This window comes from Phalacrocorax carbo, chromosome 1, assembly GCF_963921805.1.
Source record: "Phalacrocorax carbo chromosome 1, bPhaCar2.1, whole genome shotgun sequence".
NCBI classification, from domain to species: Eukaryota; Metazoa; Chordata; class Aves; order Suliformes; family Phalacrocoracidae; genus Phalacrocorax; species Phalacrocorax carbo.
In genome coordinates, this window is record NC_087513.1 from 189,123,337 (window position 1) to 189,149,207 (window position 25,871).

The following is a 25,871-nucleotide window of genomic DNA, read 5'->3' on the forward strand; positions in this document are numbered from 1 at the left end:
TCTCCTGGCCTTTTCCTCCTCCTCATCCTCTTTTGGTGGACATGAACTAGTCCTCTCTCTAGGACTGTGTTGGTGTTAGGGTTTTCAGGTCAGATTGAATTGACTAAGAATAATGGCTGCTGAGAGAAATGTTCATATGAGAGATGCCAACAACAGCTGCTACCACCACTCCACAGCAGTTTGTAAGTACTGGAAACCACTTTGACGCTGGAAGGCAAAAAAACCTGTCACATTTTGTCATTATTCTCTCCAGCTGAGATGATTTATGATCAATCGCAGCCAGCTAGAAGATGAATTTTAGGGTTAAAACAAATGAATTTGCCCAGCTTGGTTCCTGGTGTTGCAGCTTTGGTCTTGCAGGGCTTGAGGGGACCACTGTTGCCTGCATCTCCCACACCCACTAAGAGGCACGACCACCCCAGCTCCACCCAAAACCAACTTTTTGGCTCCACATTCATTTCATGCTGCAGAACAACATGTTCCCTCTGCCAGCCCAGCCCTTGGGTCTTTGTTCAGCCAGACTTCACTGACGGCGGTATGAGTCTCTTTGCATAGAGTGGGTGATTGAGCCTCCCACTTGCAAACCTCTTTGTGATTGGTGCCAGCCTCCTTCATAAATCACGTCTCTCCTCCTCCCCACCCTGAAAAGCAGCCTCACTTCAGACTGCTGAGCGCTGCTGGGGCTGAGCCTGCCCTGAGCATCTGAACAAGTTGCATCAGCGCTGGTACAATCCCACTTGCCATTAGCAGCAGGGGACTGCCAAGGTCAGCTACCTCTAGGCGCTCCAAGTACTGTGCTGTCTAGACCAGCTCTGAGCAGAGACAGGATGGAGGGGGAAGAAATTATTGCCACTGCAGCAAAACTTCCTGGATTTGCAAATCCATCTACCTACTCGGATGACCCTAATCACTGTAACATCTGTATAATTAAACCCTATTTCTAACTTATCTTTTTCTCAACCCGCCTTAAACTCCTTGCCCTGCTTGATTTCTCTTCTTTGCCTATCAGTTATCATTTGGCTGTATAAAGTATCCGGGAATCCAGTTTTTAGAAGGTGAAGTGTATATTGTCCCCTGAAGGAGGGAGCTCTGGAAGGCAGGACAGCAGCCAGCTCTTTCCTGGCAGTCGTAGGAATGCCGATGTGGAGCTGCCAGTCGGTGGGTGGGCGTCGCGCAGCTGCCTTCTTAGGCTGGGTCCAGCCCATTTGCAAATCCGGGTGAGGGAAGGAAGCTGAGGGTGACTGATTCTCCCTCCATGCCACAGCCAAGCCCCATCTCTACCTCCAGCTCCATTCTGATAACAAGCTGGCATCTGCGCTTTGGTGTATCAGAGATATATAAAGCCAAAGCAAACAATGATTTTCAGAAAAAGTTCTTTGGATGGTGAGTGTGAGTGGCACAGATTTCTCTCCCATTTGTCCCAGGCTGTATGTGTCAGATGTGGTTTCCATATGGCATCTATATCTCTCAGTACACCCACACTGGATGTATGCATTGGTATACCAGTGGCTGTGCTGAGCCACAGATAAATGTTTAACATTCCTTAGTCAACTGGAAACTCTGTGTGTGTGTATGGGGTGTGCGTGGGGGTGAAACCCAAGGAATATAAAAACAGGCATATGGCATTTTTTAACTCATTGCAAAGATAAAAAGGAGAAATAAATATAAGGCAACACTCTAAAATAGCATCAGAATCTTTGAAGTAAACCCACTAGTAAGAGAAACCAAAGCAAAGGCTGCTGCATCAGCCTACAGCTCCTAGCCCAGCACGTTGCCCCAGTATTGTTTGGTGCTCCACGTGTGCCAAGACTTCAGGCCACGCTCCCTCAAAGGGGGGCTCTTGGACCTGCAGCTCTTTCTGCTACACCACCATGACCATGGGTTGGACAACCCAAAATGCACTTTATCATCCTTCCAAAGCATGTGGACTTCTCTGGTTTGCTTTTCTGAACTGAGGTTGTATTGAGTTGAACATGAGGCCAGCACTCTGCATCCTGCCCTAGGCAAGATGCCTGCTGCATATACACTGTAGCATGATTCAGTTGCCTAAACCCAAACATCTAGTGCCATCCAAGGCACCCTTGGGCGCCTGGCATGGCCTTTTGCCATCTCTCCAGCAGGGTACAGTTGTCTCTCTGCTGATGCCTCAGATGCTGTAGGCAGCTGGAAAGAGCACCGTTCACCTGTGCTTAGGCAAATGAATTAAGCTCTCAGCCTTGAAATAGCAGCTCTTGCTAGTGGAGAGGCTGAAGCTCATCAGACCAATGGTCCAGTAAAGTGATGGTCCATGAGTGTTTTATACTGAAGGCCTTCAGTGCAAACAATAAAGCAGAAGGCCACTGAAGAGGCAGGATTCATCCCTTACATGACTGTGTGAGATTTTCCATACAACACATGACATTCTGGATAGATATGCTGGTAGTCACAGCATTGCAGAGCTACCTCCTCTGCCTGGAGATACCTCCTTTTCCCTTGCACTTGGAAATATGTTCATCACGTGTCCTAGTGAGATGCCTCATGGTGTGGTCTTGGATTGAGCAGATTGAAATGTGGGGAAATCCCTTTCTCCTCCAGCGTGGAGGGAACCGGGAGAGACTTCTTACAGATAAAGAAGTGGAAGTAGCCTGAGAAAGGGCGGGGGAATTCCAGGGTGAGAGCATCCCTGCGGGGTTCATGGGATTCCCGATTTTGTGTGGTGGTGGCACATGGTGGTGCTGCTTGTATGGTGCCGGGGCTTCTGCAGCCAGTGCCACCGCAAGCAAACAGCACCAGGGCCAGGCCTCTTTGCTGGATCATCATGTAATGAATGGCAGGGGCTGGGAGATGATTTTCTGACCAATGCAATAGCAACATTTGCTAAAATAGCACAGCACAAAGCACAGCTGCTGCTCTACAGAGCAAACCTGAACACCAGCTGCATATTTTTGGGAAGTGAACGTTGGTCTGTGGGAGACTCCTACCTTTTTGAAAGGAGGATCTTCAGTCTGGGTCTTCCCCTTGAAGGGGAAACAGTGGCCTTTTCTGAGCTCTTTCTGCTCCTGGTTGCACGAAGACCTTTATCTTATGCTATGTTAGGGAGTGCTTGGGCCAGCTTGGGTTTTACTGGTGCAGGAATAGCGGGGGGAAGAACCCTTTGAACAGCAGCCTTTTATCCCAGGAAATACTAAATTCATTTTATTCCTTTGGGACTGCTGAAGCTGTTGGTGTTTGTTCAATGGATTTGAAATAACAAAGGAAAACCCTTTCTGCTTTTTGCCCTGAAGTGTTTTTTTAGGCACAGAGTTTGAGGTTCAGATATGGGATGCCTATGTGAGGAAATAGGCAACCCGTGTAATAAAGCACTGGCCTGTGTTATGATAAATGCAAAATGATTAAGAGGCGAGAGGAAACAGACTGTGGCACCTGTCTTTATTTATTTTGAAATGCCTTGGGGAAAAAATAAAAAGACAATGAGAAGCAAGTGGTTTGGCTGTCCTGTGGGGAGAAGGGGGTTTATTACTCACTGAGGGTCTCTTGCTGGGCAAAGTTCGAGAATCCTCATGTTTCCTACCATCTGAGTTGGGTAGCAAGCTCCCAGCAGCTTGCTGCCCAGGGCATGTTTATTCCTCATGCGTGTTGGAAATTGGAGGGGGAAAGAGTGAGCAAGAGGGGAAGGGTGCATGGGTGAGCTTGGGTTGTGATGTCAGTGTTGTCCCTGACCAGCTGCAAGGGCATGGTCTGGGCAGGGCTAGCCACATGGGAGCTGCTAATGCTGTCAGTGGACATGTTTCCCTCCCCATCTGCTCCCTGGGTTGTTTGGACTGCCAGCATCCCTACTTTGGCTAGTCCAGTGCTGTGACCTGGGAGGATGAAACTTTAAAATGGCAGTGTGGTCACATAACCAGGAGCAGATGAGCGGATGTGGGTGTGATTATGCGGCCCTGCAAAAGCAGAGTGAAGATGGAAGCACGCCCACTTCTTAACTTAGGGCCGTGTTGCAAAGACTGCAGTGATGTACAGGGCTTGGGGTTCATGTTCACTTGTTGAGAGGAGTGCAATGTGTGAGGTTGGAGACAACCCTACTGTGATTTGGATGACAGCATGACTGCTCATCTGCAGCCACAGTGCGTCTTGCATGTCGCATGGAGCAGTTCTGGTGGAGGTACAACAGGGTGGCAATCCCTGGGCAGGGAGTGGGTGGAACCCCCAGGAAATCTGCATTTAGAATGTGCAATTATTAACAAAAACTGTCTCTTTTGGTTAATGCAATCAACAATAACACATCAAAACTTCAAATGGAAAGTACTGAAACTTTAAATAATTGTTGTTACTCTGTAAAGCAGCATGACTTCAAATGCGTCGATGAGTTGATGGGCCCATATTGACCTCTTTATTGGTGAAATGTCTGAATACTTTTTCTCTTTGATATGCGATTTGGTCAATTGCAAGCAGCTGAAACATTTGCAAAATCTCAAAGCAAACTCAAGGCTCATATGCAATACCACTCAACAGTGCCATAACAAGTTAATGTAAGGCAATGAAAGTAACTGTCCATAAGTTCACTTTCAGCCTTTGACAAATATGAGGTATTTTGATTATCTGACCTTAGCTCACAATGAGATGGAGTTCAATCACATGGCTTTGCATGTGTCATTGGCCAAAGGTGCCATTTTAACTGATAACACACTGGTAGTGATTTGGATCTTGGGTCTGAGCCCACAACTTTCACCCTCTAATTTTATGTGAAAAACGAGATGTTTCCTTTATTTTTCTGCAAACCTGCCCATCAGTGCCAGTTTATTCAGTAAGTGTGAAAATACTGGTGAACCCATGTGGAAACTTGCTTCTGAGTTTTGAGTTAGTAAGGATCTGTCAAGCAATGTTCGCTCATGAAGGTTACAGAATACGGTCTGAACTTCAATGTATCCTGCAATGTTTTCTCGAAGGGTCTGATCTTTGCGAACACATGCTGCTGACATCTTATATTGAGCTCAAATGCATTCATTGCAAAAAACCCAATAGACCAACACTCAATACAGGCATTTTTCAGAGAGACATATTCCTAGTTGGAGTTCTTCTCACATACCAGCAGTTCTGTATTTCGCTGGAGCAGCTCCAGGACAGACAAGTTAATGCCCTGTGTAGTCTGTTTTCATATTGAGCAAACCCTGCTGAGATGCCGGAAAACAGTGATTTAAACTGATAAACTTGCAAAAGACAGCTGACTCATGTAGTGCCATGAAACAAGGATTCCCACACTGTGGTACACCTGAAAGTATTGAACTTGTACAAGCCCAGTTCCCCACCCTTCTTCTTGAGGTGTTGGGGAATCACCAAATGCTTCTGCTTGGCCAGGATAGAGCTGCTACGTTCATATCACAATACAAGTCTTTCCTTCTAATGGCTGTGCCCGAGGAGGTGAAGATGGCCCAAATCATGGTGTTGGTGCTGTGTTTGCAAGGTCAGATGGAACAAAACAGTCCAGCAAGCTCCATAACTCCTTTGGGTGAGAGAAGTACTGTAGTAGGTGACATTATTTAATTTTAGATCTGATTAAAGTTTAGAGTGGCATTTTGGGGTGAAACATGTGGAAGGACTTCATTCAGGCTATGTCCCTTTGAGGGTAGTAGATTGCTGCTTTGAAACTAGACCTGCTCTCACTTTGCTCTTCACCAGGAAAAGAGCAAAACTTTAAAAAGTGGGTTTGCATTTGCCTGAAGCATTGTCTGAATCTCAGCAAGAGGGCACTCTCTCTACCACCCGATGCCTCTGCCTTTTTCTTGACCTGACTGGAGCAGACTCTCTACCTCCATGACAAAGAGGTCATGGTCAAGCCTGGGCTTTGGTTTGCAAATGCCGCAAACGGCCATTGTTGGTATCTTGCTTCAGTACGTAGAGCTTGGTGGATATGACCAGGCCTAGCAACTGTCATGTTCCTGTGCTCTTGTTTTCTCCTCAGAAGGGGAACACACACTGGTCATGCTTTCCAGCAGGTGTAGTCAGGCTGTGCTTTCCTCACCAGGAGCTGGCTTGCAGTAACTTGCTCTTGCCCCTTTCTCTGAAAATGTTGCTAAAAGTCTCTTTGTCCCCCGTGAATGTGACAGCATCTTCTTAGCTTATGTGTTGGGAGTTCATCTGGGGTCTTGACACATGGAAAGGAAGAAAGCCAGGCTGTACGTTGGGGCCTGTCATAAAAAAAGTTTCCAGAGAAGGTTACCTTTTCCCAGAAAGTGTGTGAAGAAGGTTTGGACACTACCTTTTAGGCCAAAGAGCAGCTTCTTCTGACATGCCCTTTGGAAGTTTTCCCTCTGAAATTATGGGTACAGGTAAATCATGATCTTGGACAGAATACAGCTCTTAGGAAAACCTGGAGATTCTCTCCTAGTGATGTTGCTGGCTGTTTTCCTAATTACATGTGCATTTAAGTGCCTTACCCTCATGGCTTCATCATCCAAAGTGAAGCTTGCAGCAGTTAGTGCTGGAGGAGGCCAAAAGCCATTTGGCCTGTCTGTGAGAGAAAAAGCTACAAAACTGACAGCAGAATGAATTTTCACGTGGAAAATATTCTGTGATTAAAAGTTTCCCCGGCAATTTTTGCATGGAAGTGTATGCAGCTTGTCTTAAGGACAGAAAAAAAATCGTACAGTTTTGTGCTTGAATATAGTTTTCCGCTGCTTGGTGAGAACAGCACCTGCCTAATAAAGACCTGATGGGTGACTGCCGGGCTCCCTGCATCTTCCATGACAGCACCTGGTTATCACAAGTTAGATGACCTTGTGAATCTACTGGGCAGCAGGCAGGCTGCTGCAGAGCAGACCCTGCACAGAAAGTTGCTCTACCTACTGCGCACATCTCACCTGTGAGATCAACTGGAAGAGAAAAAAGGAAATTAAGCCCAAAAAAGCAAAGCTTGAAATCAAACAGAACTGGTACAAGTCAAGTTGCTTGCCAATGTGGTGAAGGTTTGTAAAGGAAACAGGGACTGGGGACATAACTATCATTGGGCACATGCAGAGGGCAGCCCTGAGCGGAGAAAGCTGGTGTGGTTCCCAGACCTATGCTGCTCCCACAAAGCACCCCCAGTTTGGTTAGTCCCCAACCAAGGTAATCCACCTATGAAAAATCAAGAATGGCCTGTCTCTATAATGACCTGTTGAAAGGGAGAAAAAAGGCTTTATTTTGTAAGGCATCTCTCTGAGTCATCTGCACATCAAGGTATAAGAATACTGATGCTATTTGGGCCCAAATTCCCCTAGCTGTGATGTAAGTTGCAAAGTGGTTTTCCTTTACTTTGTTGTATACTCTTACTTCTAACAACCCCTCAGTGCTTCCTGCATAAAAGGATTAGATTATTTTCTAAGTACTTTGTTGGAAATGCAGGAGACACTGTCATGTTATCCAAGAGAAAACTCAAAATCGTATACTCTGCAGTCATCCCTGGTCTTGTTTTGCTTGGTAAATCCAAAAAGCAATGTGTTCCCTCAGTTCATACACATAGTAGGACCCTCTGACAACTTCTGGCTTGGATTATGTTTAGGCAAGGAAGGGATCAATGTTTCTAGTGTCTGAGGGGCTTGGGAGATCCCTCGGGGTTGTCTTCACTGGGGAGGATGGAAACAATGCTGTTGCCAAACTCTGACCCAGTAAATTCACCTCCTAAGTGACAGACATTAATTAAGAGCCAAACCCAGTCTAAAGCCATTTGGGACAATGACTAAAGCTCTGCAGAACAGTCTGTTGACATCTGAAACTGGGTGAACAAAGCCAGCCACCCACGTCCTGAGCTTTGATGCTGCCATGGCATGCCTGGCACACTGTGTGGTGTGGTGCAGAAGACACCCTGCAGCCCATGGCATTGGGATGTAACCCTCCAACAAGGACCTTTCAGCTGCAGGCCCCGATGGGACACATCCTTTGGCTGTAGGTGGCTGTCAGAGGCTCCACCAGATTCACCTGTCTGGTTTAGGAGTTAGGGAGCAGGATGGAGGCCCCAGCGCTTTGCTGCAAGTGGTAAAGGACATGCCTTGCCTTGGGGTACCTTGACATTACAGAATCACAGAATGGCAGGTGTTGGAAGGGACCTCTGGAGAGCATCTTGTTCAACCCCCGTGCTTGAGCAGGTACACCTAGAGCAGGGGGCACAGGACCGTGTCCAGGTGGGGTTTGAATGCCTCCAGGGAAGGAGACTCCACAACCTCCCTGGGCAGCCTGTTCTGCTGCTCTGGCACCCTCACAGGAAAGAAGCTTTTTCTCATGTTTAGGTGGGACTTCCTGTGTTCCAATTTGTGCCCATTGCCCCTTGTCCTGTCATTGGGCACCACTGAAAAGAGTCTGGTCCCATCCTCTTGACACTCTCCCTTTAGATATTTATAGGTATTGATGAGATCCCCCGTAGTCTTCTCTTGTCTGGGCTGAACACACCCAGGTCTCTCAGCCTTTCCTCATAAGAGAGATGCTTCAGCCCCCTGATCATCTTGGTGACTCTGGTAAATGACAGTTGGGCACCATACAAAGTATTTCATGCAGCTGCCTCTGCCTCCACGACGAGCAGTAGCTGCTAGATGGAAAACATTTTGTCTCTAATCCGTTTTGAGTATGTTATAATATACACATACTTGAGGCTTATAGTTCAGTTTTCTTCAGGATATTGGAACATCTGTTTAAAAAATGCACAAGAAGGGGGAAATATCTGTTTCAATGTTAATACTGAACATACTGGGAGAATATGTGCACAGAATTTAATTATCTAGAAGACTAGGATGCAAGGGTGGTTCTGAGAGGTTTAAATACCGCTGTTTGTATTCACTTGCTGATCTGTTACCAAATGCACTGAAGAAAACTGGAATAGGATAAAATGAGAACTTGACCAATTGCCTGTGCTTGTAGACAGAACTGCAGATCCCTGTGCTTCAAGAAATAGATGTCTGTCTTTGAGGAACTGCCCGTTTTGAAATAATACAATAGGATATTGTTTCATGGTGATAGGGCACAGAAGTGGGTGGAGATTATGGATAAGGAGGCCACATCAATAAACAGTCAGCTGATTGCATATTCTTTCTTTCAGTCTCTTGTTAGTGTCCTTAGTCAAGATAAGCAATGGGGTTTATGTGTCACTGTGTGCACAGAAAACTAATGCTCAGCTAAAGCCTCAAAATATTGTTGAGGAAACCCAGGCACCATAGGGGATCAAACAGTCTCCTGACAGGTTCCTAAAATACTGCTGGCTTCTGACTGTTTTCACAAGTGGACAATGTTCAAGTCACTGGCTTGTAGAAACTCACAAGCTTGCAGATGGAGGAAGGTCCTCTCCCCTGGAAGGATTTCCTTTTGACACTGTGCTTCTGTGTAGGAAAAGCCCTCCCACAATTAACAGTAGTCGATAGAAGATTTTTGATTTGAGATGGACTATAATCCAGCCCTATCTGTTATTTTTGGAGGGTTTGTTCCCATTTTCTGTACCACCTCCAGAGAGGACTAACCATTAATTCCCCACTCTTCCTTCATGCTCTCCACATTATGGCTTGCATGTTTCAATCCACTCTGGGGATGGGGAAAGCAATGTTTTGGAAATTCAGGGTGCAATTGGAAGCAGCTGATGATGACAGGATTCTGGCGTTGTTTTCTTAATTGGTTAGGACTCTGACTTTGAAGGTGGGTGTTTTTTGTGTCTGTTTCTGTCCTGAGTCATTTTTATGTCACGGCGAGCTCACTCCAGGATATGTCTTCACCAGACAAACCAGTGGCAATGCTGAAAACAGCACAGTGCTGTTCGCGATGAGAACCAAGCGTGGACTTTCACAGGCACCTACCCCTTATCTCTCCAGTTAGCATGGAGATGGAGCAACCTTAACACCTGGAGTCCCAGAAGATGTGATATAAATGTGTATCTACCTGTTTCTTCCTTCTTCCATCTTCAAAGGCTGATGAAGCCACGTGCTGTTTTGTTCTCATAAGCATGCCCTAGAAGGGTGCAGCATAGGTGGGAAGAGAAGACGAAACAATGGAGCCCAAAATGTGGATCTTGGAACTTCTGCTCAGGCAGTGTGAATGTGTTAGTCTGTGTTCAAAGGGCACGGGAGGCTTCTGCAGACCTAGGGCTGCCAGAGAGGGAGAGGGACGGTGACCAGTGGCACAGGGCTGCTCCTGCCTGCACTGGAGCTGGTGGGTCATCTTCCCCCTGTTGCCCTTGAGGAAAGGACACTCCCAGTAGAACAAGGAGAACAGTGCAACTACCCAACAATACCCACCTTGTGTGTTAAGGGAGGGGAGGGCAGGTTAGAAAAAGAGTTGCAACCTGTGTAGGCTGGATGTCTGATATCTGCACTTCTTACCGTGCTTCCTTTCAGTCTGGTGGAGATGGACAGACTGATTCCTGGCAGCAGGCAGGTCTTTGGGAGCCTACAGGTCAGGTGCAAGGAAGGCTTACAGCTTAAAACCAGAAAAAGTAATAGCAACAGCTGGTGTGCTCCATTGAAATCCTGCTCATGAAACCTCTTTCCGGATGCTTTCTGGGTTTTCTGCTGAATTAAACTCAATTGAATTGACCATCCATTATAAACACTTAAATCATTAACATTTACTCTAGCAATAAATGAAAACTTAACAGTGAAATCCCCCCTCCTTTTTTTTAACAGAGATAATTTGTTTTTCTGGGAAATCTTAGTGATCTGTATTGGAAAAAAAACCAAGAGCAAATTGTGCAAGACATCCCAAAGGAACACCAATCCAAGCTTTCTGACGCACCATGTGCTCAGTGGCTGCAACATATTTTACACAAAACCTATTACAAAAATGCTCAGAGTCTTTTTAAAAATAGCATTTTCCCACTAATTTTTTCATGTGCCTTGCTTTCTAAGAGCCAAACATTTCTCCCCCTCAGGCTAACAATCTCAATTTGGCAGGGAATAATAGTTTATAGCCAGTAAAAACATTAGCTCAAAATATCTATCAAAGATTTATATGTATATAGTAAGATTACATTTTTAAGGTTGACTAGATTTGTCACCTGAAAAAGTGTCTTCCGTTCTGAAAGGCATTACTGTTTGTGAGAGATTCCTTCTGATTAAAATAGGGTCATCATTCATTTAAAGAATGTCCATTGTATTTTGGGAATTTCTAGGGGGAAAACGAGTTGTAAAGTAAAGAATTTGCATCGTTCACTCTTGTCTGATCTCAGCTCTGAGTAAGACCTCAGATTTCATCCTAATGCTGATTAGCAACTTGTGCATAGTGGATTACTAGATATTGAGTACTACCTGACTTCTGTGGCATTGAGAGGTACATAAACAGAACAAAAGAAATCTTGGCATGTGGTTATTTGCTCTGTATTTGTATTAAATAGCAGTGATGTGAAGCTGTCCAGACTGAATTTTAGTACAAATGCTGTGCAAGTGAATTACTGTAGAAAGAGCAGGTGAGGCAGTCAAAATCGAGTGGCTTACCACACATGTTGCATTACTATGCAGTGTCTGCCTTTTGCAACTCTAACCACAAAGCGTATACCTAGAAATCAGTTAATCTGCATAAATATTTCTGGTGATTTCTTATATAGGCATATATCAACATGTAAACACATATTTCTCTATAATTAGAAATGTATGTTTATCTGTTTACTTGTAAATGTACACAGCACATATCTGTAATATGAATTAAACATACAAACTTCATAGCTGCTAATATGTTTATCTATGCCATCACTATTGCTTCAGCCCAGTGTATTAGCTTTTTCATGAGGGAATGCATACTTTTAAATAAATGTACATTTCTCTACCATTTCTACTTTAAAAACCCTCAGAAAACATGTTTGGTAAATTTTTTGTGAAGCACAGCCCATTGCATAAGGAAAAAGCACAGCTCCTGGCTGAAACCAAGGTTCTGGTGCATGTTACTGAACTGGGAATTATATCGCAGTCAGTGGTGACCAAAACTTCACATTCCAGGCATAGCAAACCTTCCCATTGGTGGCAAAGAGACTGAGGAACAAACCAAGAGGGAATCAGGGGAAATAGCTTCAAACTAGAACAAATTGCTGGATGACTCTGTTGTCAAAAGGTCACATTCTTTCTTTAGGCAAACCTGTGTAGCTCTGCTGAGGTCAGAAGAAGGAGTTTGAGGAAGAGGAAGGCATTCCGAGGAAATAAGCCTTCCTGTATGACCTCTGGGAGCTGCTGCTTGACCTGAGTGGAGCACAGAAGGGAAGAACTCAAAGGGAGCACTCTCAAGTGGAGAATTTTCTGGGAAACTTTCAGCTTCTTATAGAAATGCTGGTTGGAAGGGATTTCTCAAGCTCATCCTGTGCAGCTGCCAGCTTAAAGCAGGAATATCACTGGTACTAGATTAGGTTGGCTGTGGCTTCCTCCAGCCAAGCCTTGAAGACTGCCTGAGATGAAGACCGCAAAACCTGTCTTGGTAGCCTGTTCCAGTGCTGCATGCCTTTCCTGGTTGATGAAGCTTTCCTAATGTCCCAATTGAACCCCCCAAGCTGCGATTTTTCATTGTGGCCCCTTGCTATACAATCTGCCACTACTAAAAATAGTTTGGCTTCATCACCTTTCTAGCTATTCTTCAAGTAGGCTGCTATTAGATTGTCCCTTAGCCCACTCTTGAAAATGACTGTTGTAGGTGACTGCTGAAGGCAGTCATGGGACCGCTCTTAGCTGTCAGCTATGTGGTAATCTTTCCTCCCAGCAGGCAGTTGCTGCAGCTGAACCTTTCTGAGGTGGTGCTTATAAGTCAAAGCTTATAAGGTGGTGCTTATATGTCAAAGTTGCAACCTTCCAGCAAAGGTTGCAAACATAAAGAGAAAAGTCATAAAATGGAAGACAATGGAAAATGAATCTGTTGTATGAGCACTGAGCAAAGCTTTGCTGCTGTATATCAAAATACATGTGCCACAAGTATGGAAATACCAACTTCAGCACGGAATACTGTGCTACATAGGATATTATGTCTACTGTCTAACCTCATAGGCTGCATTTTGTTGGTGTACTTTGGGCTAGACCTATATCTAATCCTCTTAGGACCATTCTCTTGCATTTGGGTAAACTGGCACAGAGTAACCTATGTCCAGGCTATTAAGCTTTCTTACAGAATCACAGAATGGCAGGTGTTGGAAGGGACCTCTGGAGAGCATCTTGTTCAACCCCCGTGCTTGAGCAGGTATACCTAGAGCAGGGGGCACAGGACCATGTCCAGGTGGAGTTTGAATGCCTCCAGAGAAGGAGACTCCACAACCTCCCTGGGCAGCCTGTTCTGCTGCTCTGGCACCCTCACAGGAAAGAAGCTTTTTCTCATGTTTAGGTGGGACTTCCTGTGTTCCAACTTGTGCCCATTGCCCCTTGTCCTGTCATTGGGCACCACTGAAAAGAGTCTGGTCCCATCCTCTTGACACTCTCCCTTTAGATATTTATAGGTATTGATGAGATCCCCCGTAGTCTTCTCTTGTCTGGGCTGAACACACCCAGGTGTCTCAGACTTTCCTCATAAGAGAGGTGCTCCAGCCCCCTGATCATCTTGGTAGCTCTCTGCTGGACTTGCTCAAGCAGTTCCCTGGCCTTCTTAAACTGGGGGGTGCAAAACTGGACACAGTACTGCAGATGTGGTCTCACTAGGGCAGAGTAGAGGGGGAGGATAACCTGTCTCAATCTGCTGGCCACGCTCCTTTTAATACAGCCTGTGGTACCATTGGCCACCTTGGCCACAAGGGCACATTGCTGACTCAGGGTCCACTTGCTGTCCACCAGCACTCCCAAGTCCTTCTCAACAGAGCTGCTTTCCAGTAAGCGATTCCATTCCAGTCGCTTACCCTCCAGTTAGCGATTGCTTCCAAATTCCCTGCCGAGAATGGATCCTGGCTCATCCTAACTCCCACAATCAGGCCATGGAGGAAATTATTTGGCAGGAGCATGAGCCATGCCAGGAACCGTTTTAGCAGCAAAGACAAGTAAGTTTTGAGTGTCATGAGCTCCCTGGCCCTGTTTAGGCACTTATGCTTCAGCATCTACTTGGTTGGTAGAAATGTTCTCTGATTTTCGTGCTGTGGTTGTCTTAATGCAGGGATTAAGCATAAAAGCTTAAAGTCTCCTTCTTGGCCCTAATAAAAGCCAAGGTCTGACAGAATGGCTGGTGATTTGAATGTGGATCCCTGTTAGTGGGGGTCTCTCCTTTGAGAGATGAAGAACTTTAAGTGAAGAACTTTAACTCCATGAAGATCTTTAAGTCCTGACCAAAGCAGAGTTGCAATTAAACTGGGCCCACCTGCCCCATGGGTGTGCATGCAAATGGAAAAGAAGGGTGGCTAGTATCAATAAAAGGGACCACAGCAGCTGATTTCTTCTATGAAGTCCTATCAAAGGTGAATCAGCTGGCAGAAAGGTAAGTCATTAATGACAGTAATCTGACTCAGCAGCATCTTCTCCAAACTAATTGTCTGCACTCCCTCTGCAATCAAGAGATATGTGTATTTCCAGGAGGTGGTTCATCATTCTCCAAGGGATGTCTAATAGTGACAGAATGAATTTCCCTTTGAAAGGGCCTATTTCTCTCCATCATCTGCAGAAAGGTGTTTTAAATTACATGCTTAAACTAGCTACTTAACTTTCAGAGTGCTAGCATTAGGTGAAGCAGATCTCTCCCAGTGGAACTAGATGAATACCAAAGAAAATATTTGCAAACAAAGATTTGCAAACTTGCTTTGGCTTTCAGAACCCTTTTTATCTGGTTTCCATAAACAGTATTTCAAGTAATATTTCATCTGGGAATATTTTACAAGCAAATGCATTATTGAGGTGCAAATACTTGTGTGATACCTGCCAAACTGCAGGTGAAAGCTTGGCAGTCGGTAAAGTTTGCAAACCCTGCTGCTGGCTCTAGAAATTGGTTTCAGTCCTACCCCCTGATGAACTCTGGAATTTTTAGCATCCAAGTCTGGGAGGAGGAAAACCATTGCGTCTCTGAAGGCCAGTCACTCTCTGCATCTTGCCCATGGTGAATTCTTAAGTCACTACCCACAGTGAACAGGCTGACATTTGTTTATGGAAAATATTTGCTGGGTCATTATGGATAACATGCTATTTTCTAAAAATCTATGCCCTCTTTCTGATTGCTATTCGAGCAGAAGAGGCTAGCTTAGTTAGATAGCATGCTAGTGGTTCATGTCACTCCTGTCCTTGCGAACCTTGATTCTGTCTGAGTTAGTTACTGGAAAAAGATGACTACTTCCTTGTCTTCTAAGCCATCTGTTCTTACTCCTCCAGCTAGTATTTTTATTACCACTTTTTGTTTTATTCTATTTTATTGCATTTTATTTTATTGCATTTTATTGCATTTCAAAGCTAGTGAGTCTAAATCTGTCAAAGAGATTGTTCTGTTTGTAAAATGGATCATTACATTTTCAAAACTTAGTATGTCCACCATCCAAACACCGTCTGGAATTTAAAGCAGCCCTCTATATTTTGGATTAATAAATATAATTTTCATGATTTCTGAATGGATGCTGGTGCTGTGATAAACTAGGAAATATGACTGCTTCCAGTACTACTACTACCATTGCTTATGTATATTGCTGGAACTAGCTCATGTTAATATCTATCTCTGTTTCATTATTGCATTGATGGAAAGAGTTCATGTACAGAGAGCTCTGCTCATAAATGACATTACAATCATCAGTATTAGAGTCAGTTTGGAAAACAGATTTCATTTTCCTTGTGAAAAACCAGAAAAAACTGTAGTCTCTGGACTTCTCAACAACTTTAAGCTGCTGTTGAAAAAACAAAAACTAAATGTCAGTGTATTCTTGCTCTGTGTCAAAAGAGTGTCAAAATTTCTCTTCTTTCTCCTTCCTTTCTGCAATCCATCTTGCTTTCTTTTAGGGAATTATATACCTTTTCCAGCTATGATCTGATAGGCTTTGAGGAAAATCTCAGGTATGTTTTCCTGGACTTGTCAGTTTTATTCCAGTGAAAAATAATGTAAAAAAAAAATCTTAGAACCAGTACTTGAAAATAAGTATTACTATTTTATAAGACCTAATGAGGTGCTGATCTTCCTTCCCATTTGTACTGAAAGCTGTTTTCTAGCAATTTGAAGTTGTGTTAACTTCCTCAGCAATGTATTTCTTCCATGCCATTCATATTCCCCTTCTTTTTCCCTTCTGGTTAACTTGTTTCCTGGCCATTTCAGATGACCAGTGAATTCCCATTAATATGTGGGAATAAAGAGGTAACTTCCCAAAGGCAGATGAAAAAATCTCAGGTTTACCAGTCTCCTACTAAGCATAGCACATGGAACTCCTGGATGTCCTCAACTTCAGTGTCACCTGCCAGCCAACCCTGGCCATGACTGTCCTCTCTCCCAGGACTTCCAGCTGTGAGGATGTCCCTTCCCTACCAGGTCCCAGCAGCCTAATACTCCTTGTCTCCTGAGCTGAGGCCTGTCTGGGGTCCTTTCTTATGGCCCCATCCCTTCCTTCTTGGCCCTGCTTCATCTCTCCCCCAGGGCTTCGTCTGCAATGTGTGCACCAAAGGCTTGTTCTGTGGAGTCATGTGCTTAGTGTTTGAACTGCCATAGCAGTAGTTCTCAAACCACGGGATGAGAAAGCTAGTGGTTGAGCATATCCATGGATTAAAAAAACCCCAAACATGTCAGAGAACTGTTGACAGAGGGCATTGTAGTCTTCCAAAAACTAATCTACGTTTGAGGCAGATAAAAACATATAAGAGCCTCGTGCTTTTATTTTTTGCCAACTTTTTCCTTCTACTTAGTATGCATGGTCTCTGCTTTGGAAAAAAAAACAAACCCAAACACCAACAAGCCAGGTTCAGAATAGCAGTTTCACAATATTGAAGGCTTTAGTGGCAATTCCGGTATAGACAGATCCCTCCCCAGCCACTCCTTCTTTCATCAAAGTTTACATCCCCTTTTGCCATTTTCTTCCCTAAAAGCAAAAAGCAGGAAAAGAAAAGAAGGCAGTTTAACCTGAGTTATGTCATTCATCCAGGACATCACGCTGTTTTACAAACAGTTGTGTTGGCACAACCGAGAATCAAGGAACTGCAGTGGAAAGGCAGGAGAAGGGAGAGGGGAATTTCTTAAGCTGATACTGCTGCCAAAACCAAATTATTGTGAAACTGCACTGTTACATTCCATAAACACTTTCTTCAAAACCTTATAAGCTATAGCAAATGGTGAAAATCAGTGCAGAAGGCCCCTTCTGACCAGGCTGAATGCTTTTAAAGATGGTTGCTACAAAGGCTTGTGAGTAGCTCTCACAAACCTAAACCATAGGTAGCGCTGTATTAAGACAACATGAATTCTGATCCCTTTAGAGCAAAGCTAAGGCTCACACAAACCAGTTCAGCTCCTACAAAACTGAAAAGAGCGAAGTATGTTCTTAAATACACACACGACCACCCAAGTGAGGTTATCCCACTGGTTGGAACTGTGCAAATGAGGCCAACATCTGACCACAAGGGCATAAGAACTGCCAGCATATCCAATTAACAGGATAAAAGTAACTGCCCTCCTGGCTCACTAATTATTTTCAGTACACACAGTGTGATGAAAACCCTTCCAAAAATCAAATCTGTCTTACAGCAGTTTGACTTGCAGAATGGAACGTTACTAAGTGCATTGCAATTAATTATGCTTTGAAATGCACTGACTAAATTTGGCTGTGCAATTAGATAAATAATAACCGAAGGGAAAGGTTATATTTTGGAATTACACATTAGAATAGATGAATATGCCTTTTGCTCTAGCTGCTTGTTCCTGTGTCATGGCAGGCATCTTGTCATTGTAGCTGTACGCTTCTGCGGGAGAACTTATCTTGGGCCGCATACCTCCAGGACACAGGGCTCTACCCACCCTGGGGACAGTGATGCACAGACATCAATATGATGGATGCAAAATGTCCGTCTATTTAGCTGCGTCACACGCTTTTATAGCTCTTGCGGTTCCTGTTCCTGCCACTCCTATGGGGAGGAGTCTATCTTTCCGTCACATCCCGTAATCTTCCGGTCGCCGATCCCTGTCTATTACCCTACAGTCATGAAATCCTGTCTGTTGCAGATAAAATGCTCATACAAATGCAGCTTCCATGTCCATTTAAATGCACAAGTGCCATTTTCATGGACTCGGCATAAACTCTTCCTTTAATTTATTTGTGTATCTGCCTTGAATATCACAGAGGATGGCATTTCAACAAAACAACAACCAAGCCGTTACATCGAAAAGCCTGGCTTGGCAGCCTTCACTCTTTTCAGGGAATATTGACTCAAGCAGTGGATGTCACTGATTTCAGTCCAGGTGTGCTGAAGTGACCCCTCCATGCTGAGCAAGTGGGTGAGGGTGGCTGACACATTCACAAAACACTACTTTTTCTGGCTTCAAATTACCCTGCCATTTATTCTGTGATTCCTGAATATAGCCAATGATAAAAAATGGCCAACAGATGCTCAACAAATGACTTTGAAATACAATTTAAAATTATTGGTTTAGCTCAGATGTGTTAAAGCACTCAGAGTAGGAGGGTATCCTTGGGTACAGTGAAAACCGCAGTGATTGGAAACTATGTCCCTTTCACTAGGTGTTTCATCGGTGGATTCCCACAAGAACCATTCTTTTTCTTACCTTTTTTTAATATTCAGAAGATGAGTAGCTTTGTTAACTTTAATCCAAGTGCTAGCAGCAGCGCACTGACACACGTGCTAGTTGTATTTGCTGTCACCCTTGTAACCTCGAGTCTTGGAAGGGCTCAGCTGCAAGTGAAGACCTGGTGGCTGAAGGTGAATTTGAGCAAGGCAAGAGTATTGATGAGCAGAGAGAGTGCATTTTGTAGCCTTGGTGAAGGTTCAGCTGGATGAAGGGGCATGTTGGGGACTGATCAGGTCTGCCTGTAGTTAAAGAATGCACTTGAATTCCTGCCTGCACAAAATAGATTCAGTGAATAACACTTCCCATGGGCTTGAGCTGTCTCAGAGCCTGCATCCCACCCTTGTCAGTAATAAACTCACTTCAGTTGTCCATGCTTTCACTATGTCTTGGAAGGACTGTGGTGATTCAGATGGTCTGGGAATGAAGTCCTCTGCACCTAGCCCTTTGCAGAATGGAGCAGTGGGTCTCTGCAGCAGCACAGGCTTTGCAGAACATCTCAGGCCTTCTCTCCACATTCCCCACTGGCCTTGTGTAGATCATCAAATCAAACTCAAAATCTTCTGCTGAGGCCCAGAAGCACACTGAGATCCCTGACTCCTACAGAGTGCCTAATTCCCGTTGCCTCCAAGCATGGGATTCATTGTTCCTCCCTTTAGCTGCCAAACAGCTGGGCATCTTGTGTAAGTCAATTCTCTTTAGTCAGTGGATAGAGGAAGAGGCATCTCCTCTCTTCCTTCCCTAAAGAAGCCTGTATCTCTCTACGGGCAGCTGGAAAAGCTTAGACCCTGAGCTCAGATGAGGTCCAAGCTTTCAGATGGGTCAAGTGAGGTAAGAGGACTGAATCCCAGCTGAAGCCAGTGTGAATGAGGTGTGTGAACTTGCCCTTTCTGAACGTTCTTGAAGTCCTTTTGAATGGCCGAAGTTCCTGAGTGGTCACTCTTGTCACAGATTTCACTCTGCTGGAATAATGAAATTCCTGGCCATTGAAACAAGCCTCAGCCTGATATCTGAACATCTGGAATTTACTCCTCCAGGAATTAAGGCACATCACAAATTGCACCTCCTTCTCCTCCAAGTGTAAGGTCCGTTTCTTTGCTAGGTCATTTCTTTGGCCATCACTATCATAAACGTACAGCAGCACATCTATTGCAAAATTAAATAGCTCAAAAAAATTCCTGTGCAACCGAACAACAGCAAGACATTCAAGCCCAACAAATAAAAAATCACAGGATACCAACATAAGACACTCTGCTGAATGTATTTCACCTGCAGAGGAGATGAAAGAGAAGACACCTCAAGACTGGTGCTAGTGACACTGCTGAAGGTCTGATGGGGAGTTATATATGTGCAAGGGAAGAGCCCATAAAAATGGAAGAGGTACTGAAGATGGGAAAAGGCTTGATATCTTTCCAAGAACTGTGAACTGACCTGGAATGCATTTGAATTAGCACAAGTAGTTGCAGAGAATGATTTTCTCTACTTCCAGGACTAGGAGCTGTCTCAAGATCTTATACTTAATGGCAGTTCTGACTGAAATGGGTAACTGGTTTTTTTTCTGAATATTCCACCTTTATTCTGAAGCTTGAAGGAGGTCTGTCTGATTCCATATCTGTGGAATACATTTCCAGGATGAAAGACCTGGAAATGCATGAAAAAATCCTTTCAGGTGCAATGATAGAGCTCACTGTTCTCAGCTGAAATAAAAAGAAACCTGAATGTTTCTAATATTATGATGAGCAGAAAGCTTGGGCTGTTTAACTGCCACTGAGCACTTCACTTTAAAGATGTGTAGATTTGGACCATTTCCCAGATGTCGCATTGTCACTTCTGAATGACACATTGGAAGAGGAAGTCAAATGAGGAAGCGGGTTCAGCAGTGGTGAGTGTGTAGTGGGTCCCTCTCGCTTGTGGGGACCAGCCAGGAATCTAGCAGCTGGCTGGGGGTGGGAGTGTGTGTGGGGGTGTAGTCAGCATGTTGATTTTAGATGCCTAACTTAGATGCCTACTTCTCTCTATTGCCTATATAAGGAATAGAGTCTGGCAGCCATGGAGCGTGGGGAGCCCGAATTGCCCATCACTCTCTTACCAGTTGTCATGGCAACGAACGCAGGCACCTAAAGGAGATGGTCTGACATGGTCCCGACTGACTTGCAAATACATGCCACAGCTTGTGTGCAAGTGAGACAGCTGTACTGTATCTATCCCAGTTCGGAGTTCACACCGCTCTACACCAATGACTGGAGAAGCCCTGGTTTGAAGGTGCCCTTTGAGAGCCTCAAACAAATCATCTTTGTCTCTCCATCTGGTTTTGCTCTCTGTGTTTTGGGCAAATTTGGGCATGGAGGGCACACGGTGCTGCAGGAGGCAAACTCTCCATCTGCACTCCTCTGAAGCTGCATCAGTGATAGCAGGGAAATGAAACTGCTTTATTCATGGGTCACACGTGGGGAGATACCCTTGTGAAGCCAGCACTGCATCCCACGCCTTCCTTTGTAAATTACAAGATATGCTTTAAGCTCCTTATGGAATTGATCAGTTAATTAATCAGTTTATCTGCCTCTGCCCTACATTTAAATCTTTGTGGCAATTCCATTCAAATCTCTTAAGCTCTGCTCAAAAAATCAGTAAGCACAAGAACCAGTAGCCTGTAAACTACTTGTCTCACAAATAAGATCTGGTTCAGTTATTGAACCATTTGTGTTATTTGGAGATGCTCTTGCACCTGCAGAAGCTAAGTCTACTCCTGATTATTGGAGCAATTGTGCAAGAGCATGAATTAGGTAATCTCGTAGTGATGTAAACTATGTAGTTTTCTATGAAGGCATTTGCAAAGAGTTGCAGGCGTTCAGAATTAATTTCAATAATGACCTGGGATTTAAAATCTAAATACTTGGTTTCTAGCTGCATTGCAAATTCATCCCCAGAATCCATGCGGTATTAGTCACCATCTTTTACAGCCTTTAACAATAGTAATAGATTTTTTTTAATACACTCAGAAAAAAAGCAACAGAATTAGATTTCAAGCACAGCTAGAAATGTGCGTCAGCTCAGCTAGGAACCTAACATATGGAAGCTGCTAAAATCCAAGATTTTTTGTTTGTGCAGTTGTATATTCAAGGAACAGCTCTAAAATTCAGAACAGAGGCTCAGGTCAGGGCAGGATTGTTGGGGTAGGTGTTGAGCTCTGAGCTGTGCTTGTAGCTGTTGAGGAGCCTGCACAGTTCTAGCAGAGGCTGTAGACTTTGCCTTGCCACTTGCTTTGGACCTAACTGTCTTCTCACCTTAATTTAAGCCTGTGCTAGGACTACATTCATCTGAACCAAAAATCTAGTCTCTGGTTACAAAGGCTGAAATGCAGTGGGTCGGTTTTTTCAGGATAGTTTTCCAGCTATTAATGTGCAGATCATTGCTTCCAAAGCCCTACAACACTCTGCATGGATCAGATGGAGGTACTACTGTAGAATGGCATACAGCTGTTCAACAGTATTTGTAACAAATGATGTCTCTCAATTCAGGAAATGGAACAAAATTGTTCAGGCTAGTATATGTGGAACTTTATAAGCCTGTGAAACACTTTTCTCTTTTTCTTAAGTATAGATATCGGGTCTGATGTTAGCAATTTGCCTCATTAATAACTGATTTACATTTCCCAGACAGCAAATTGCTATCTGGCACAAATTTATGAAAGAGCTTCATATTTTGAAACTCTTGGACACAGTGAATCCTTTGTGATTTATAACCTAGCACTGCCAAGTCCACCACTAAACAATGTCCCTAAGCGCTACATCTACATGTCCTTTAAATACCTTCAGGGATGGTGACTCAACCACTTCCCTTGGAACCTGTTCCAATGCTTGACAGCCCTTTCAGTGAAGGAATTTTTCCTAATATCCAGTCTAAACTTCCCCTGGTGCAACTTGAGGCCATTTCCTCTTGTGCTATCACTTGTTACCTGGGAGAAGAGACCAACACCCACCTCACTACAACCTCCTCTCAGGTAGTTGTAGAGAGCAATAAGGTCTCCCCTCAGCCTCCTTTTCTTCAGGCTAAACAACCCCAGTTCCCTCAGCTGCTCCTCAGAAGACTTGTTCTCCAGACCCTTCACCAACTTCATTGCCCTTCTTTGGACACACTCCAGCACCTCAATGTCTTTATTGTAGTGAGGGGCCCAAAACTGCACACAGCACTCGAGGTGTGGCCTCACCAGTACAGGGGCACGATCACTTCCCTACTCCTGCTGGCCACACTATTCCTGATACAAGCCCGGATGCCATTGGCCTTCTTGGCCACCTGGGCACACTGCTGGCTCATATTCAGTCGGCTGTTGACCAAGACCCCCAAGTCTCTTTCTGCCAAGCAGCTTTCCAGCCACTCTTCCCCAAGCCTGTAGCATTGCATGGGGTTGTTGTGACCCAAGTGCAGGACCTGGCACTTGGCCTTGTTGAACCTCATTCAACTGACATCGGCCCATTGATCCAGCCTGTCCGGATTCCTCTGCAGAGCCTTCCTAACTTGAAGCAGATCAACAGTCCTGCCCAATGTGGTGTCACCTGCAAACTTACTGAGGGTACACTCAACCCCCTCATCCAGATCATTGATAAAGATATTAAAGAGAACTGGCCCCAATACTGAGCCCTGAGGAACACCACCTGTGACCCACTGCCAACTGGATTTACCCCCATTCACCACAACTCTCTGGGCCTGGCCATCCAGCCAGTTTTTTACTCAGTAAAGAGTGCACCTGTCCAAGCCATGAGCAGCCAGTTTCTCCAGGAGAATGCTGCAGGAAAGGGTGTCAAAGGCCTTTGGGGAAATGGTTGAATGTAACTATTAATGTACTTTTTCCAGTGTACGCTCAGTGTTATTATTAGCTATGGCAATGTCTACAGGTGTTCAGGACTGTCGCTTGCAAAATCCATGTTGCATATATACGCGCATATATGTACATGCAAACTGACCAGATTCCTGTTGCCCTGTCTGGCCAGGTCTATGCTACTAAACCAAACAGGATGAAGGCACAGGCTTTACCATGGTCTTGTGACTGTCCATGCTGTTGAATTTTTGGCATGCTCCCTGGCACGGGTTTGGCTGGCTCTCGCTAATTGTGTCCCCGCCAACATCTGGGCCTGCCTCATGGGACAGCAGAGACTGCTATGGGTGAAGCCCTTGGGGAAGGGTGTGAAGCTTGTTGAAAGTGAGGTCTGCTCTGCCATTTACAATTAGAGCCACAGATAAGTCCTGGCCCCTTTCCTTCACTAGTGGAGTCATGGCCTTTGAGTCCAAGTCCTTCAGGATAGTTTTAAATCTGCAGTTAGACAACTGTGGCCACTGTTGAGTCCCTGCTTCTATGCACCAGCTATAACCAGCTCAAATCTTTTGATAAAACTGGTCTTGTAGGATATGCATTGCTTTGTCTTTCCCTTTTCACAAATATAAAATAGCTGTCAGTTTCAGTGGAAAATACCTCTCCCTGAAGTTCAGAATCCCTTCTTTCCACTCTTTTCCCCTCTCCTTTCTGCAATGGCAGATAACAAGATAACGGGAGATGTAAGCACTAAGGCTTTTCAGGTTTTGCCTCTTGGTGAAAGCAGTGTGACCCACACTGCAGTCCTCTAAAATTTTTGACTAGTTTACCAGGTAATGACTATTGTAGGACCATCTTGCAGAGCTCTAGAGTCATCTTGAAGAAGGTCAGAAGAAACACTGCTTGGGCATAGAAGTAACTTATGTGGATGGGGAAGGGACTGCCCTGCCCCATTCTCTTGTCACATGAGCTGTGGCAGGGTGGTGCACAAGATATAGCTAATCTGCCCTGATTGCTGATCAGCTAAGTGCCAAACACTTAAAGTGCCATTTCCCAAGGCTTGTGGACTTTCTACCATAAAGATGAACGTAAAAAAAAAAATTTAGTCTTGGAAAAGCAATTGGATAGAAAATGAAATATTTTTATGTGGCTGCTTATACGTGCAAATGTTGGTGTTTTCATCAGAGGGGGCTTTTTAACAGAGTTAAGACATCTTAATGACTAAAATAGAAAAATAATAATCTTCAGTTTGAACGCTGATGGCATCTATATGGCAAAATGGTACTGCACTTTATCTATTGATCACATTTGAAGATCCTGGACATGGTTCTAGTTAAGTTTCAAGTATGCTGAAAACGAGCCAAGAACATAATTTTCAAGTTGCATTATCATGGTCATGTCACTTTCCAAAGTATCAGTAAATTGTTCCTTTATTTTTCCTTTGCCAAAGAGGTAGGAGACTGTTTTTCTGTCTGGAAAAATGCCTGACTAGAAGCAGAGGTCCAGATCTTTAACAAGGGTAAATTGGCAAAACCCCACTGATTGTAATGGAGCAATGCCGATTTTTGTCAGTTCGGTATCTGGCCCATCAGATTTTCAACTGTTATCACCACAGGCAGAATTCAAATTGACACAGCGTGGGCTAACATGATTGAATGCAGAGCAGGCTGCCTGGTTTCCTAAATTATTTTAATAACAGAAAGAATGTAGCTGGAATGCCAGGCTAAGATCTCTACCTGGATAAGGACCCAGATTTTATTTAATCTCTAAAAGTACTTTTTTCCCCCTTTTTAAAATAAGCCCATTCCAAAGTCATTACTTTTCCATTATGGAGTTTGTAATGATTTGGTCCCCAGGAACAAAAGTCTCGGATTCCCTTTAGAACTGCAAAATCCCGCAGCTTCACGCAGAAAGTATTGCCTCGAATAGATCTCATAGGATAAGTGAATTATGGAAAGAGAGTAGGAACCTGCCCCTCTCCAGAACCCATATTAGAGCAGCTGCTAAATCCACCTCTGAGACATATCTGCAACCAGGTATTGCATTTCCAGGGCCTTTGGTGGGTCACTGCTGCTGTGAACTGCCCAAAGCCACCTGGCACCCTGGAGTCAACCAACTCCTAGGGATCATGCTGGTCTCAGGCTGCAACATGTGCACACGGGCATGTTTTGAAGCATTCTCTATGCAGCCACAGCTGCCTGCCGGCACCTGGGAGAGCCAGGAGCATACAGCTCTGCCCACGGGAGATGAGCCACAACGCTACTGAAAACCATCTCCAGGAGCCCCAATGCAGTGTGAGGTGGATAGTGCAAGGAATGTGGGACCTCCTTGGAGGTGGGTGGATACTAGGGTAGTGATGTCCTGGTAGGACAGAGGAAGTGTCATCTCCTCCAAGCTTTACTGGCTGGCAGAGACCCTATGGCAGAGCGATCACGAG